Consider the following 16198-nt stretch of genomic DNA (forward strand, 5'->3'; position numbering starts at 1 on the left):
TCCCTTTAGCATAAAGTCAGAACTGGGTTATTTGCTCGTAATTATGCAATGTCCAGCACTATTCATGACCTCAGCCAGTGATGCAGCCTGAGTCTATATGTAACAAGATCTGGACAATATCCAGACTTGGGCTGCTCAGTGGCAAGTCACGTTCACATCACCAACGTTCCAAATATTAAGTGTTAACAAGAAGAAGGGATCTAATCTTCTTTGCTCAACATTCAACAGTACGCCATTGAAAATCCCATGATCAACATCTTGGGGATTACCACTGATTCGAAATTGGACTGGACCCGCTACATAACTGCAGTGAATAGCTGACCTCCTGTCCCTTTAATGCCTGTCCATCATCTTAAAGGTACGAATCAGGAGTGTAATGGAATACACTTGGCTGGCTACTGCAGCTCCAAGAACACTCCAGAAACTCCATAACATCCAGGACAAAGCAGCTCACTTGATTGGCAGCCCATCCACCACTTCATCATTCATTCCCTTCACCATCAATGTGTGTATCATCCACAAGATGGATTGCAGTAACGTAACCAGGCTCCTTTGACAAGCATCTTCCAAATCTTTAATGCCACAACCACTTCCATCTAGCAAGGTGAAGGCAGCAGATATGTGGGGATACCACCATGGTCCTCTTCAAGACACACATCATTCTGCCTCGAATCTATATTGTTGTTCCTTCGCTGTCACCTGGTCACAATTCAGGGAACTCTTTTCTAAATAGCAATGAACCTAAAACTCAAAGACTGAAGCAGTTCAAAATGGTAGCTCACCACTACCTTCTCAAGGGTAATTAGGGATAGACAAGAAATGTCGGCACAGTCAGCTAGAGTGATTGTAACAAGGTCAGCCAGGTGGACACCACAGAAAATGAGTTCCCTGATTGGGGCTGTTAATCTGGTCCAATCAGAGAGCCCTGACCGACAGATAAGAACAGGACTGTCAGACATCCTGTTCACACTGAGAGCTGGCTCTGAGGCAGCTGGATCAGTGTCGAGGACTCTCCGCATGAAAACAAAGGGTGACTTGGTCACAGGAAACCAGCCTCTGTGGAGTTACTACACAGTGACACACGCATCCCGTAAACAAATAAAAAATCTCACGGCTCAGACATGTTGCTATGCAAAAGTATTCCCAGTTCTGGCTGCATGCTTCAATTATGCAGTTGAGTAAGCAGTACAAAGTTTGCATCTTGTTTGCATCGCAATTAATATTTTAGGTTAATTGCAGTTCCTGCAGTCATTTTTGCAACTTATCTTGGTGGCAAAATTGGGCTTCTGTTGAAAGAACTACATCCAATTCCATGATGGCTAATTGGGTCTCTCTTAAATGTTTCAAACAGCTTCACATATAATAAGTTGTTCTGAAATCCAATCACTGTTGTTATGTAAGCAAATGTGACACAATGTTTTTCAAACAGCAATCAATGCATGTGCAGGTTATTGGTTTTGTGGTTGTATAGTTTACAGGAGAAAAGCAGAATTTCTCATCTATTTCATGGAAATGAGAAAATTCCCTGCTGTGAGGTGAGAGAATAGTTTGGAGCAAAGAAGTGTTTGGCAAGGTTGCCTTTAGAAGAAAGGTGCTAAGCGAAAAGTATGATAAAAATGATTTGGATGAGAACATAGAAGGCATGGTTAGTAAGCTTGCGGATGACACCAAAATTGGTGGCATTGTAGACAGTGAAGTAGGTTTTCCAAGATTACAAAGGGATCTTGATCAATTGGGTAAATGGGCTGAAAAATGGCATATGGAGTTCACTCTGGATAAATGCAAGGTATTACATTTTGGCACAACAGGGGCAGGACTTAGACAATTAATGGTAGGGCCTTGGGTAACGTCATAGAACAGAGGGACCTAGGAATGCAGGTACGTAATTCTTTGAAGTTTGCATCACAGGTAGACAGGGTGGTTAAAAAAAGCATTTTGCACGTTTGCCTTGATTGCTCAGTCCTTTGAGTATAGGAGTTGGGAAGTCATGTCGAGGTTGTGCAGGATATTGGTGAGGCCTCTTCTGGAGTACTGTGTCCAGTTCTGGTCGCACAGTTATAGGAAGGATATTATTAAGCTAAAGAGGGTTCAGAAGAGATTTACCAGGATGTTGCTAGGTATGGGAGGTTTGAGCTGTAAAGAAAGGCTGGATGGGCTGAGGCTTGTTCCGTGAAGCGTAGGAGGTTGAGAGGTAACCTTCTAGAGGTTTACAAAATCATGAGGGGTATATATAGGGTTAATGCTAGGTTTCTTTTCCCTAGGATGGGAGATTTGAAAACTAGGGGACATATTTTTAAGATGAGAGGAGAGAGATCTAAAAAAGAGTCAAGGGGCAAATTTTTTTTACACAGTGGGTGGTTCGCATGTGGAATGAACTTCCTGAGGAAGTGATGGATGTGGGCACAAGTACAATGTTTAAAAGACACTTGGGTAAATACATGAATAGGAAAGGGTCAGAGGGATATGGGCTGGGAGCAGGCAGGTAGGACTAGTTTAGTTTGGGATTATGTTCAGCACGGACTGGTTGGACCAAAGGGTCTGTTTCCGTGCTGTTTGACTCTATGACAAAGTTAAGCTGCATGATTGAAACATGATGCATAGAGTGAGACAGTATTGATTTAACTTGTTAAAGTCACCATAGACCTACTGGATCATAGGGCTGCACTAATTAGAGAGAGATGACCGGTGGTGGTTTAATCTGAGGGTCATCATACCTCAAGCGTGGGGAGAGGATGAGAAGGAAAGTCCTTCATTGTGTAGGAATTAGGCCAATAAGCTGGCATTACTCTGTATTGCAAATCAACCCTCCAGCCAACTGAGCTAACTGACCCTTACTTAATGATGATCCACTTAAGTCATTAAATCTTTATGCAGGCTTTGGTAGTCCTTGAGGTGGTGGAAGTTGCACTGTTTGCTTCTCTAACCTTCCTTTCAACAGCCTGCACCACCTTCCAAAGGCACAGCCAATGATGTATTTGAAACTTGGGGCTAATCCAACTGTTATTACCTTGAGGGTACTTTTGTCAAGGGAATTCCAGAACTATATTTCCCTCTCTCCAAATGGCATTAAGAGCTGCTTTCTGATCTGGAATCTACCCTGCTTTCCAATGTGGCTTCAGAAATGGCAACAGACAGTGAGTCAGCTATTAGAATTGCCAAACAGAGGAGAAACCACATCGCTGTATCTTAAATATTTTGAATGCAGTCTGAAATAATATTTGAATCTCAATAGATTTTCAAATATTTGGCAAGTAGGTACAAGGAAGGGATTTACCACAAACTTACCAATTACGTATATTGAAAGCAATAGGATATCACTCATACAGCTACCTAGTAAAATGCATAACCAGCAACTTAATAGGATTTCAAACATGGCTAGATTTTACTAGATCCATTTCAGAAATTCTACAGGTTGCCTGAGGCAACTATAAATATTTTTGTATTCAGGCAAGTTGTTCCCAGAATGCCAAATTCTTGTTCTATTTTGGTTAATGAAGATCTCATCACCTCCCATCAAATCCGTTGCAGCTGTCTCTGCCTGTATGCCAGCAGATATCTAAAATAGTGGCATCATCAGATGATTCTTTTGATATAGAAAAGTCCTTTGCTGCAGTTTATTTCAGAAGTTGGCTTGCTTCACGTAAATGAAATGGTATTTAAAGACCAGTTGCAGTAGTTGCTAAAACATGCAAGAACATTCAGGAACAGTGACAGATTTAAGACAATTATGATCACTTGATCCTGGCCTGCCTGCATCTGTCCAAAGTTACATCTGTCCATATTAATGGATTATTTGGCAAACAAAGCCAATTTTCTTTTCATACTTTCTTTGTACATTGTCTTACAGCAATGAATTACAAGCCAAATCTTGTGCAGGAAGGTCCAACAGGTTGATTTGAAAACACAAGCTTTCTGAGCCTTGCACCCTCTTGAAGTTTAGTGAGGTGGTATCTGACACAGAATTTATAAGTAAAAGATCAAAGGGTCACACCACTGATGAGGATGTATTAAACAAACCCAAGATGTTGTTAAACCTCCACCCCAGTCCAACACCGGCACCCCTATATCTTTTTCAGGGAGTGATACATTAGTAATAACTGTTGATTTACGTGTGGATTGAATTCACATTTTACAGTCAATGTATAGTTAGACTGATTTTCTGACACTCATATGTAAAAAAGTACTTGATCAATACAGTCTGGTGGAAACGTCTTTGCAATTTACTGTTGTCACAGCATCAGTTCAACATAATGTAAGGCACATTAAACTTAGCAGCATAGAATTTTGAAACAAGTAAATAGTATTACAGCAGAATAGTCACTGCAGCAGGGTGAGTTTTAAATACATAACAGTACACAGAATATACAGCTCAGAAACAGGCCACATACCCCAACCAGCCCCTGCCAGTATTTCTGCTACACTCAAGCTATTACAAACTGGAGGTACAAGGTGTGAAATACAGTCCTGCAAAATCAAAAAATGCGAAACCTACTTAAAAAAAAACAATTCAGAACTAGCCATGATGAAACAAAATAGGGGCAGAAGGTGACCTTTCAATAACCCTTGATTTCCCTGTCTATCTACAGTTCATAGAACACAGAACAGTACAGCACAGTACAGGCCCTTTGGCCCACGATGTTGTGCCGAACTTTCACCCGAAACCTAAGGTCTATCTAACCTCCACCGCTACCTTATACTAGCATCCATATGCCTATCTAATAGCTGCTTAAATGCCCCTAATGAGGCCGACTCCACTACCCTCTCCGGCAATGCATTCCACGCCCCGACCACTCTCTGAGTAAAGAATCTACCTCTGAAGTCTCCCCTATATCTACCTCCACTCACTTTAAAACTATGCCCCCTCGTAATAGCCATCTCCACCCTAGGAAAAAGTCTCTGGCTGTCTACTCTTATCTATACCTCTGATCATTTTGTACACCTCTAACAAGTCATCTCTCATCCTTCATCGTTCTAAAGAGAAAAGCCCTAGCTCTCTCAACTTTTCCTCGTAAGACCTTCCCTCCATTCCAGGCAACATCCTGGTAAATCTCCTCTGCACCTTTTCCAACGCTTCCACATCTTTCCTGTAATGAGATGACCAGAACTGGACGCAATACTCCAGATGTGGCCGAACCAGGGTTTTGTATAGCTGGAGCATAACTTCACAGCTCTTGAGCTCAATCCCTCTATTAATGAAAGCTAACACACCACACGCCTTCTTAACAACTCTATCCACCTGGGTGGCAGCTTTCAGGGAACTGCGAACATGAACCCCAAGATCCCTCTGCTCCTCCACACTGCCAAGAATCTTTCCGTTAACCCTGTATTCTGCTTTCAAGTTTGTCCTTCCAGAATGAATCACCTCACACTTTTCAGGGTTAAACTCCATCTGCCACTTCTCAGCCCAGCTCTGCATTCTATCAATGTCCCTTTGTAACCTAGAACAGCCGTCCGCACTGTCCACAACACGACCCACCTTCGTATCGTCCACGAACTTGCTAATCCACCCTTCCACTCCTTCATCCAAATCATTTACAAAAATCACAAATAGAAGAGGACCCAGAACAGATCCTTGTGGTACACCACTCGTAACTGAGCACCATGTTGAATATTTTCCGTCCACTACCACCCTTTGTCTTCTAAGGGTCAGCAAATTCTGAATCCAATCTGCCACATTTCCCCCTATCCCATGCCTCCTTACCTTCTGCATGAGCCTACCATGGGGAACCTTATCAAACGCCTTACTTAAATCCATGTATACCACATCCACTGCTCCACATTCATCCACGTGTTTGGTCACCTCTTCAAAGAATTCAATAAGGTTTGTGAGGCATAATCTACCCCTCACAAATCCATGCTGACTATCATGTATCAAACTGTGCCTTTCCAAGTGATCATAAATCCTGTCTCTCAGAGCCCTTTCCAATAACTTGCCCACCACTGACGTAAGACTAACTGGTCTGTAATTTCCAGGGTTATCCCTGTTCCCCTTTTTGAACAAGGGAATGACGTTTGCCTCTTTCCAATCTTCCGGCATATACCCGTGGACAGTGAGGACGAAAAGATCATCGCCAAATGCCCTGCGATCTCGTCCCTCGCTTCCCATAGAATCCTTGGATAAATCCCATCAGGCCCGGGGGACTTATCTATCTTCAACTTCCTCAGAATTCCTAGCACGTCTTCTTTACTAACATCAACCTCCTCTACACTACCTGCCTGTTTCACAACGTCCTCCTCTACAACTACGTCCCTCTCAGTTGTGAATACTGAAGAAAAGTAATCATTAAGGACCTCTCCTATCTCTTTAGGCTCTGTGCACAAATTCCCTTTACAATCCTTGATCGGCCCTACCCTTTCTCTGGTTATTCTCTTGTTCTGCACATACGTGTAAAAAGCCTTGGAGTTTTCCTTGATCCTATCAGCCAAGGTTTTCTCATACCCCCTTATAGCTCTCCTAAGCCCTTTCTTCAGCTCCTTCCTGGGTAACTTGTATCCCTCTAGAGCCTTTTCCGTTCCTCTTTTCCTAAACCTTACATAAGCCTCCTTCTTCCTCTCAACCAGTCGTTCGATCTCTCTCAAGAACCATGGCTCCCTCACTCGACCGCATCTTCTCTGCCTGCTAGGGACAAACATATCGAGCACATGCAGTATGCATTCCTTAAACAATCTCCACATTTCTGTGGTGCTCTTCCTTGACAGCATCTGTTCCCAATTTATGTTACCTAGTTCTTGCCTAACTGAATTGTAATTACCCTTCCCCCAATTATAAACTTTACCCTGCCGTATGTACCTATCCTTATCCATGACTATCGTGAAAGAAACAGAGTTATGATCACTACCGCCAAAATGCTCTCCTACCAACAGGTCTAACACTTGGCCCGGTTCGTTGCCAAGCACCAAATCCAAAGTGGCCTCTCCTCGTCTGCCTCTGTTGTAAAAATATTCAATTGTTTCAACTCATGCCTTCCGAGGCAGAGTGTTTCAAACTCACACGGCTCTTTGAGAGAAGAATTTTTCCTCATTTCTGTCCTAAAAGGATGATTCCTAATTTTAAAACAGTGTCCCCTAGTTCTGGACTCACCTACAAGAGGAAACATGTGTTCTTTTATTAATTTTATCAAGCCATTCAGAATCTTAAACATCTTAATCAAGTATATCAAGTAAATGGAAACTGTCCAACATATCTCCATCAGAAAATCCACTTATTTCAGCTATCAATCTAGGATGAGTTGGGCCAAAGGGCTTGTTTCTGTGCTGTATGACTCTATGGCCTGCCTCAAACACATTTATGTCCTACTTTAAATTGGACAAACTGAACCTATACAATAATACTGTGGGAAAGAACTTCCTGGAATGTATATGTGATGGTTTCTTAAACCAACACGTTCAGGAATCAACTAAAGAGCAGGCTATTCTAAACTAGTACAATGAGAAAGGATTAATTGTTGTGCGGGATCAGTTGAGGAAGAGCAACCATAACATCATAAAATTGTTCATTAAGATGGAAGGTAAAGAAGTTGGATTCAAAACTCAGGGTAGGTCATGAAACTAAATAATGGAAACTACAAAGATGTGAAGTGCAACTGATTGTGGAATCTAACTAAAAGGGTTGGCAGTAGATAGGCAATGGTTAATAATTAATGTATATGTACATGAATTACAAAAATTATTTATTCCTACCAAGCACAAAATTAAAAGAGGAAAGTCATCTAACCATGTTCGAGAAAATAAATTAGAGATATCAGATCCAAAGAAGAAACATAATAAAGTACCAGAAAAAGCAGTAAGCCTGAGGACTGGGAGCAGTTTGAGTCTCAGCCTAAGCAAACAAAAATATTGATCAAGAAGGGAAAAACAAATTTGAGAGTAAACTTGCAGTCAACATGAAAACTGACCATAAGAGCTTCTATAAATATGTGAGGAAAAGAAATAGCAAAGACAGTGTATGTCCCATCAAGTCAGAAATGGGGGAATTATAACGGGGTAAAAAAAGGCAGAAGAATTGAACACATAATTTGGTTCTGTCTTCACAAAGGAGGACACAAATAAATCCCCAGAAATATCAGGGAACCAAGCATCTAGTGAGAGGGAAGAAATGAAGAAATTCAGTTAGTAAAAAAGTATGCTAGAGAAACTAATGGGGCTTAAAGGCTGATAAAGCCAAACAACCCAATATTTGCATCCCAGAGTACTGAAGGAAGTGACCCTGAAAACATTGGAGGAATTCCAAAATTTTACAGGCTCAGAAGCAGTTTTTACAGATTGGGTGGTGGCAAATATAATGCCAGTATGAAGAAAAGGAGGGAGAAAATACGAACATTATAGGACAGTTAGCTTTACATCAGTTGTGGGGAAATGCTTAAGTCTGTTATAAACGATGTGACAATAGAACACTTGGAAAGTATTAATAGGACTAGGCAAATTTATCATGGGTTTATGAAAGGGAAAACACGCCAACTAATCTACTGGAGGTTTTTGAGGATGTAACTAGTTGCATAAATAAGAGAGAAACATTGAATGTAGTGAATTTAGAACAAAATTGTAGGGGACTGTGGGTTGTGAGGAGGATGCAAGGAGACTTCAGGGCAATCGAGACAAGGTGACTGTGTGGACAAACACAAGGAAGTGTGGTATAATGTGGATAAACATGAAGTTATGCACTTCGATGTGAAAAACAGAAAGGCAAAATACTATTTAAATGGTGATATACTGGGAAGTGTGCACGTACAAAGAGATCTGAGAATCCTTGTATACCACTCAATGAACATAGAATTAGATGCAGCAAGTAAAGTAATTAGAAAGGTATATGAGATATTGGTCTTCATTAGAGCAGGATTTGGTTTTATTTCAGAAGTAGGGATGTCCTACTGTAGTTATACAGGGCATTGGTGAAATCACACTTGGAGTACTGTGTGCGGTTTTGATCACCCGACTTAAGAGAAGATATACTTGCCACAGAGGGATTACAGCACAGGTTCACTGGCTGATACTAGGGATGGCAGTAATCTCCATTGAAGAGAGATTTGTTCAACTGGGCCTGTGCTTACAAAAGTATAGAAGAATGGTAGAGATCCTGATTGAAATGCTTACAATTCTAACAGGGCTGGACAGACTAGATGCAGGGATAATGTTTCCCTGGTTGGGGTGTCTAGAACCAGAGGTCATAGTCTCAGGATACAGTGTGGTCCGGCTCGGACTTAGATGAGGAAGATTTTGTCTCTCAGAGGGTGGAATTCACTGCCACAGAAGCCTGAGGAGGCTGGCTGACTGGGTATGTTAATAAAAGTGATTGATAAATTATTAGGTACTCAAGGCATCAGGGATATGAAGAGAAAACAGGAATATGGCCTTGGGATAGGGATCAGCCACGATCATAAAGAATGGTGGAGCAGGCTGGACAGGCTGAATGATCAATTTCTGCTCCTAGTTTATATGTAAATAAGGAGACCTAAACTGCACACAGTATTCAAGATGTGGTTTCACCCCAAAACCTTGTATAACTGAAGCAGAATGTCGTTAGTTTCATGTTCAACTCATCTTGTAATGAAGGCTAGTGTCCCATTAGCCTTCTCGATTACATGCTGTATCTGCATCCTAACTTCTGAGAATTTAAGTTGGAGATTGGGTTAAACCATTTGAAAATAAACTGAATTTAAACTTTCAACACAATGAATAATTTCTATAGCACAGAACTGTGTAAATTGCGAGATTTCATTAAAATTGTTATCATGAATTAACCAGCTGTGGATTAATTTGGACAATGACATTATTGACATTAAGATCCAAAGTAAGCACATCTATGTATTTGACAAAGAGATAAACAAATTTCTGGAAATTGAGGCTATTCAGCTAAACATAGGAAGTATAGGTAGGAAATATATTTGATTCATTTCTCAAAGATCAGACAGAAAGTCATCTAAAGGTTAAAAATATGTTAAGGTATAACATGTTTTTTAAAAGTGAAGTTTCATTCAAAATAATTACCATTTTTAATAAAGTAAAAGAGTAAAAACGGGTTATATTGTAAATGTGATATATTGAATTTTTCTAAAGATTTTTTTGATAAGGTATTGCGCAGGAGATTGGGGAGATGGGGGTGAAAACAGGTCTCCCGACCTAAATTTTTAAATCATCTCAGGGGAGGTGCCAAAGGACTGGAGGGCGGTTAATGAGGTTCCATTTTACAAGAAGGCTGGTAGCGATAGACCAGGAAACTATGGACCAGTGAATCTAACCTCAATGGTAGGAAAACTATTGCAGAAAATAGTGAAGGACAAAATTAATTTCCACTTCGGCAAAGTTTGATCAGGAATTGTCAGCATAGCTTTGTCAGAGGGAGGTCATGCCTAACAAATGTGATTGAATTTTTCAAGGAGGTGACCAAGTGTTTGGATGAGGGTAGGGCAGTAATGTAGTTTATATGGATTCCAACAAGGTCTTTGATAAGGTGCCACATGGGAAATTGATAAAGAGTGTCAAAGGTCATGGGATTCATGATGAGTTGTCAAAATAAATCCAAAATTGGCTTAGTGATAGGAGACAGAGGCTGGTAGTAGAAGGTTGTTTGTGTGACTCAAGCCTAGTTTGCAGTGGTGTAACACAGGGATCAGTGCTGGATCCCTTTTTGTTTGTGATATTCATAAATGATGTGGATGAGAACGTGGGAGGAATGATAAGTAAGTTAGCAGATGATATAAAGATTGGCTGGATTGTTGAATGTGAAGAGGAGCATGTTAGGTTATAGGAGGATATCAACGGATTATAGGATGGGCAGGTCGGTGGCAGAAATCGTCCTGTAACTTAACACATTCCTCCTCACTGTCAACAATCCAGCCAATCTTTATATCATCCGCAAACTTACTTATCATCCCCCCCACATTCTCATCTACATCATTTATGAAAATATTAAGGCAACACTGTCTAGTTAATAAAAGTTTGAAAGTGATAAAGGAGCATTAAGACTTTTAAAGTTCAATCTGGAATGCTCGTCCTAAATGCAGATACTGAGCTCATTGTCTGTTGATGTTTCATTCTAGGCTACTGGGTTGTTGGTTTGGTGGTTATTAATCACGATAAACTTTCTCAGAGGCACGGCGACAATGCAAAAATAAAAATCACAAAGATATTATTGGACTGAGAGGGTTTACTTTATTAGAAAAGGCTGAACTGGCTGTGGGCATGTTATTTAGGAAAGAGAAGGCTGAGGGGCGTAATGATAGACAGAACTTTTAAAGATAATGGAAGAGTTTGATACAGTAGATGGAAAGAACACGTTTCCAGTTTTGCAGAAATCTGAAACTTGATGTCATAAATACAAGATAGTCACTAATAAATCCAATAGTGAATCGTGAAGAAACTTTTGTATCTGAAGAATGGTTACAATTTGGACTCTACTCTCAGAAGTAGTAGAGTCAAACAGCATCGATGCATTTAAATGGAAGTTAGTTAAATAAATAGGGTAGAAATTAATAGATGGATATGTTGATAAAATGAGGTGAAATATGATGGGAGGAGGCTTACCAGGAGTGAAAACACTTCTGGGCGGCTTTCCTGTCTATTTTCGTTCATAGCATTAAACATATACTGCTTAGATAATAAAAGTTTGGAAGTGATAAAGAAGCAAAGGGACTTTTAGAAATCATTCATGAGTGCTCTGCCAACATAAATACCAGCTGTACAACCACAGAACCAGCTCTTTAGTAAATACTCAGTCAATCACACAAGATAATTTTTTTTTCCTTTATTCATTCACGAGATGAGGGTATCGCTGGCTAGGGCAGCATTTATTGCCCATCCCTAATTGCCCAGAGGGCAGTTAAGAGTTAACCACATTGCTGTGGGTCTGGAGTCACATGTAGGCCAGACCAGGTAAGGATGGCAGATTCTTTCCTTAACGGACATTCATGAACCAGATGGGTTTTTCCTGATAAATGACAATGGATTCACGGTCATCATTATATTCCTAATTCCAGATATTTATCGAATTCAAATTCCAAATGGTAGATTTGAACCTGGGCCCCCAGAACATTATCTGGGTCTCTGGATTAACAGTCCAGCAATAATACCACAAGGCCATTGCCTCCCTCCTCCTCCATCTAACTACAAGATTATTGATGAGGTTACATTTCAATCTAAGAACTCCGTTACCGTGTTTCACATCACCAGCCTGACTATAGCAACGGTGGTTTGTCCGAAACACTTAAACCAAGTCTAACTTTTCACCTCTTCCATTTATTCTTGTACTGAACTACAATAATTAAAATGAAGGCAACACAGACTTCAATAACTTGTTGCCAAGAAAATAGACTCATGCTTATTTCCACCTCTCTCAATAATTCTGTAACCACAGTTGTACAGTCTACTTTAGTTCTTTAATTACTTTTTACTATTATCTGCATCCAAACAATAGACCCTCAAAACATGGATGAATGTACTTCCCATTCCTTTAGGTTCTCATCCTTTACAAAGCATTTCTGTTCAGCAGAACTGAAAACTATTTTAACTTAATGTATGCCAATTCCACAAACAGTAAAGTCTGTTTAAATTCATGAGTTGTATGAACTCACAATCCTGCACTCACCATGCTTTTATTCATTGTCCTTTCCACCAGGAGTCACCTGAGTAACAATTGAGCAATCACTTAAGTTCACTCACTAGAAACCACCAGCATAGTCACGTTAGATTCAGTGACCTGTTCCTATACTGTAAATTTACACAATTCTTTTTTACCTCTCCAGGTAATTCTCATATACAAGCACAAGGAGCACACTGGTAATATTGCTGGAAAACCACATCTCTTCCATGTATTTCCTTGTCTTACTTTAACTGCAGGGTTTCCCAAGATTACAGAAACCCAGCTGACCAGAATTCAATGTAGAAATGGGTTAAATTTAAGGTGTGCAACTCATTATAGTATTTAACCTCCTGGTCACCTTTCCAAACGATCAGAGGACTGTGGGGTGAAAGTGTTCCAACATTACTATTCAGCGGGGTGTTCCAGGATTTTGATTCAGTGATATTGAAGAGTTGGTGATGGTGATGAGTATTTGGAAGTGAATAGTGGAAGTGGATGCTTAAATTAGTGGATGGGTGACAAACAAGTGCCCTACGTTACATTAGATAGATTTCTTTAACCTTGGTGTGTTGCATAATTTGGTGTCATGTTCGGCACAATATCGTGGGCCGAAGGGCTTGTTCCTGTGCTGTACTGTACATCATCTTTTCTTGTCCACATCTCTATAGCAGCTGTAGATGATAAATATATTGTTTATAATTGTGCAAGATGACAAAAATTGATGACAGCATTGGCTAACTCATCTATGCCAAAGGATTATTGTTGCTGTAGATCTATTGTGTGCCAATTTTACAACAGACAGGAGACATTGGGTCTCAATTGTTAGCTAGCATTAACAGCTAATTTACGTTTATAACAATGTGTTTATTTTCAACACAATTTAATTTTTCCACACAAATCATGATTGCAAATCAGTGCCTCTGCAAGAGATTTCTGGAACCCCTGGGGGTCCGGAGAATAAAAAAATCCCCTCCACTTTCCTAGATTAGTCTAAGTGACCTGAATGCAATGTGTATGAGAAATATCAGTCCAAGTAGAGTTGGGTTCCAGGTAGAGATTTGAGGCTGGACCTTCCTCATCAAGTCACAAAGTGTGAATCAGGCCATTTCCTCAGATTGCAATCCCAAGTGCTTAAAGTCATCCAGTTCACTCAGAATAATTATCTTCCAGAATCAAGATCAGATTGCAGTCATGGCTACTATCCCAAAGCGTGAGATAGACAGATGATGAGGCTGGCAGGGTAGGAGGCCTGTGTCCACTCACTGCAAAATCGATCCAATTCTTGGCCACCTAGCTCATTCTTCTGTCCACCCACATGTCTCCTTCATAAGCCCCGTGCCTCCTCCATTTTATTTGCCTAATATCCACTAATTACCGAACTGTAATGCCCTAAGATAACACCTGGAAGTCTTTTGAAATGGTCAGGAAATAAAACAAAAGCCATCCAAATTACAGTTGAATAACATTGTTCATCTTAGAAACTCATAATATTGTCAATCAAACAGCCATTGAAACTCCCTCAAAAAAATCTCATCTTAAGTTCCCTGCATATTCATAAAGGACTTGTAATGCACTGCTGATAATTTTAAAAAAAACTTTCAGAACTCTCTATGTAATATGATCTTTGAAGTTGCTTGAGCAGATTCTTAGCCATCTGCTCTTTTTTTTGAAAGGATCAGTGAAGTTTCAATTGAAAATTTCTAGCATCTGTTCAATTCTTTTACCTGAAGTTAATAGATCTCTGGACTGTGTATCACTATAAGATTAAAAACCACAAAATCTAATTGGCACATTTAATTAGATTTACACTAATGTTGAATGTTAGGGTGCACTTCATCCATGGGACAAAATTTTCTCATGAATATGAACTCTTACACAATGCTGCTTAATTTGAAAATCACAACTTGTCAGGTCAAAGCTCTATTTTCAATCACTACGTTAAAAGCATACTTAAATCATCACTGCCACACCATGGCATTTTAAGGAGGTATGACTTTGTAAACTTACCTGTTAAAAGATTCCCAACTCCACAGCAGGCTTCCTCCAAGGTTCACAAACTGAACTAACTGATCTGGTTCCCACAGCTTTGAAGAATCCACCTGCCTTGACAAAAATACCAATGTCAGGGAAAATTGTTTCTGCAGCAGGCATTTAAATGGCAATCCTGACATTTGTGAGCAATTCCCAGCTGTTTGATGTCTGTTTAAGACAGGTGCTTAGGACAATTGTCAAGCTGCCTTTATCAATAAAGCAGCATGCATAATGAAGGCACATATCAAGCAAATGATATAGCACACTGGAATCCAGCTTAGGCCCAGGACTTAAAATATTCTGTATCTGAAATGTAGGTTTTTAAGTCTACTTTGCATCATCTGCTTGCCCAAAACGCAATGAGAATCCAATTTGACACAACTGCTCTATTTTATTTGGCCCAATGGTATGTGTAATGTAATGTTTAACTTTTAGCATTATTCCTTTATTTTTCTACTGAATACTAAGAACTACTGTAACTTTTAACTTTGTTCTTTCTTCCTACCTTGTTCTTATAATTCTGTATCTTGGTACTTGTACCTAAGATGGCACTGTGTGTGGCGACAACGTACACTTTTCACTGTACTTCTGTACTTTTGTACTTGAGTACATGTGACAATAAAAATCTAAATCTAAATCTAAATCTAAATCTAAATCTACTCCATACTCTGTACCACTTCAAAAAGTTGGCATACATTTCTATCATACACTCAAGTGGTGTGTCCTATTCATAGCACAACCTTTGAAAATTGACAAAAAATTTAGAAAGCTGTTACTATAAATTAGTGAAAAGGAAATAATAAGTGTCTGAAATTCAAACAACAGATTGTCATGTATGTAACTGAAAACAAAAATAAATAGTAGGAGACTCACCAGAAATGTTTGTAACACAAGAATTAGGCAAAGATCAAGATTGCAATTCTAAAACATTGAGCTAAAGATAATTGCAAATGACTTTGAATCCTCAAATCAGAATAACAGTGCCTCACCATCTGCAGGTCCTATCACTGGATGGCAGACTACCAACCTAATAATATCCACATAGAGGTCTGGTGATAAATACAGGATCCTGATCATTATTTTAAGGCTCTAGTTAGCAGAATGTGAGCTGTGCACGCTTTCCCCCTTATTAGGAAATGCACAAGTCCAAAGTCTTACTACTTCTCCCAGGCTTGACAAACAACTAGAGCAGCTCCTATTCCAGATCTCTCCCCTTTTCTGAGAAAGGTTCCACCCTTACAATCTCCTCTTTTCGAAAGATGTATTGTTACTTGATGCTGGTATTTGTTTCTCTTTAGAGGAAGTAGTGCAGCACTGGGAACCACATGGAAGATTCTGCAATCTTTCATGAAGATGCTTCTAGCAACCATTAAGTTGGTGTATTTATGACTAGACCTTCTCAGACCCATGTTCATGGTGGCCATTGGCCATTTTCAATTTAGAAGCCCTGACTATGATATAGTTAATAGTTAAATAGACCATGGGTAGGAACACTGACAAGATCTATGCCTCTAAATCATTGTTACTTGTTCCATAAATGTTATTACTTTCTCTCATTTTCAGCATCTTATTCTTTATGTCTGCTTTCTACTT

The 16198-nt window shown here is 39.7% G+C and overlaps 1 protein-coding gene across 1 annotated transcript in view; it reads right to left on the reverse strand.

The window, feature by feature from the left end:
* The window catches only part of pkia (cAMP-dependent protein kinase inhibitor alpha), an 89389-nt gene that overhangs the window by 14400 nt on the left and 58791 nt on the right, over window positions 1-16198 (reverse strand). The window contains exon 2 of the transcript XR_007261987.1: window positions 14582-14677. The gene's annotated coding sequence lies outside the window, so the exon portion shown is untranslated. The remainder of the gene's footprint in view (window positions 1-14581; window positions 14678-16198) is intronic.

Source organism: Rhincodon typus, chromosome 4, assembly GCF_021869965.1.
Source record: "Rhincodon typus isolate 14 chromosome 4, sRhiTyp1.1, whole genome shotgun sequence".
Lineage (NCBI taxonomy): Eukaryota > Metazoa > Chordata > Chondrichthyes > Orectolobiformes > Rhincodontidae > Rhincodon > Rhincodon typus.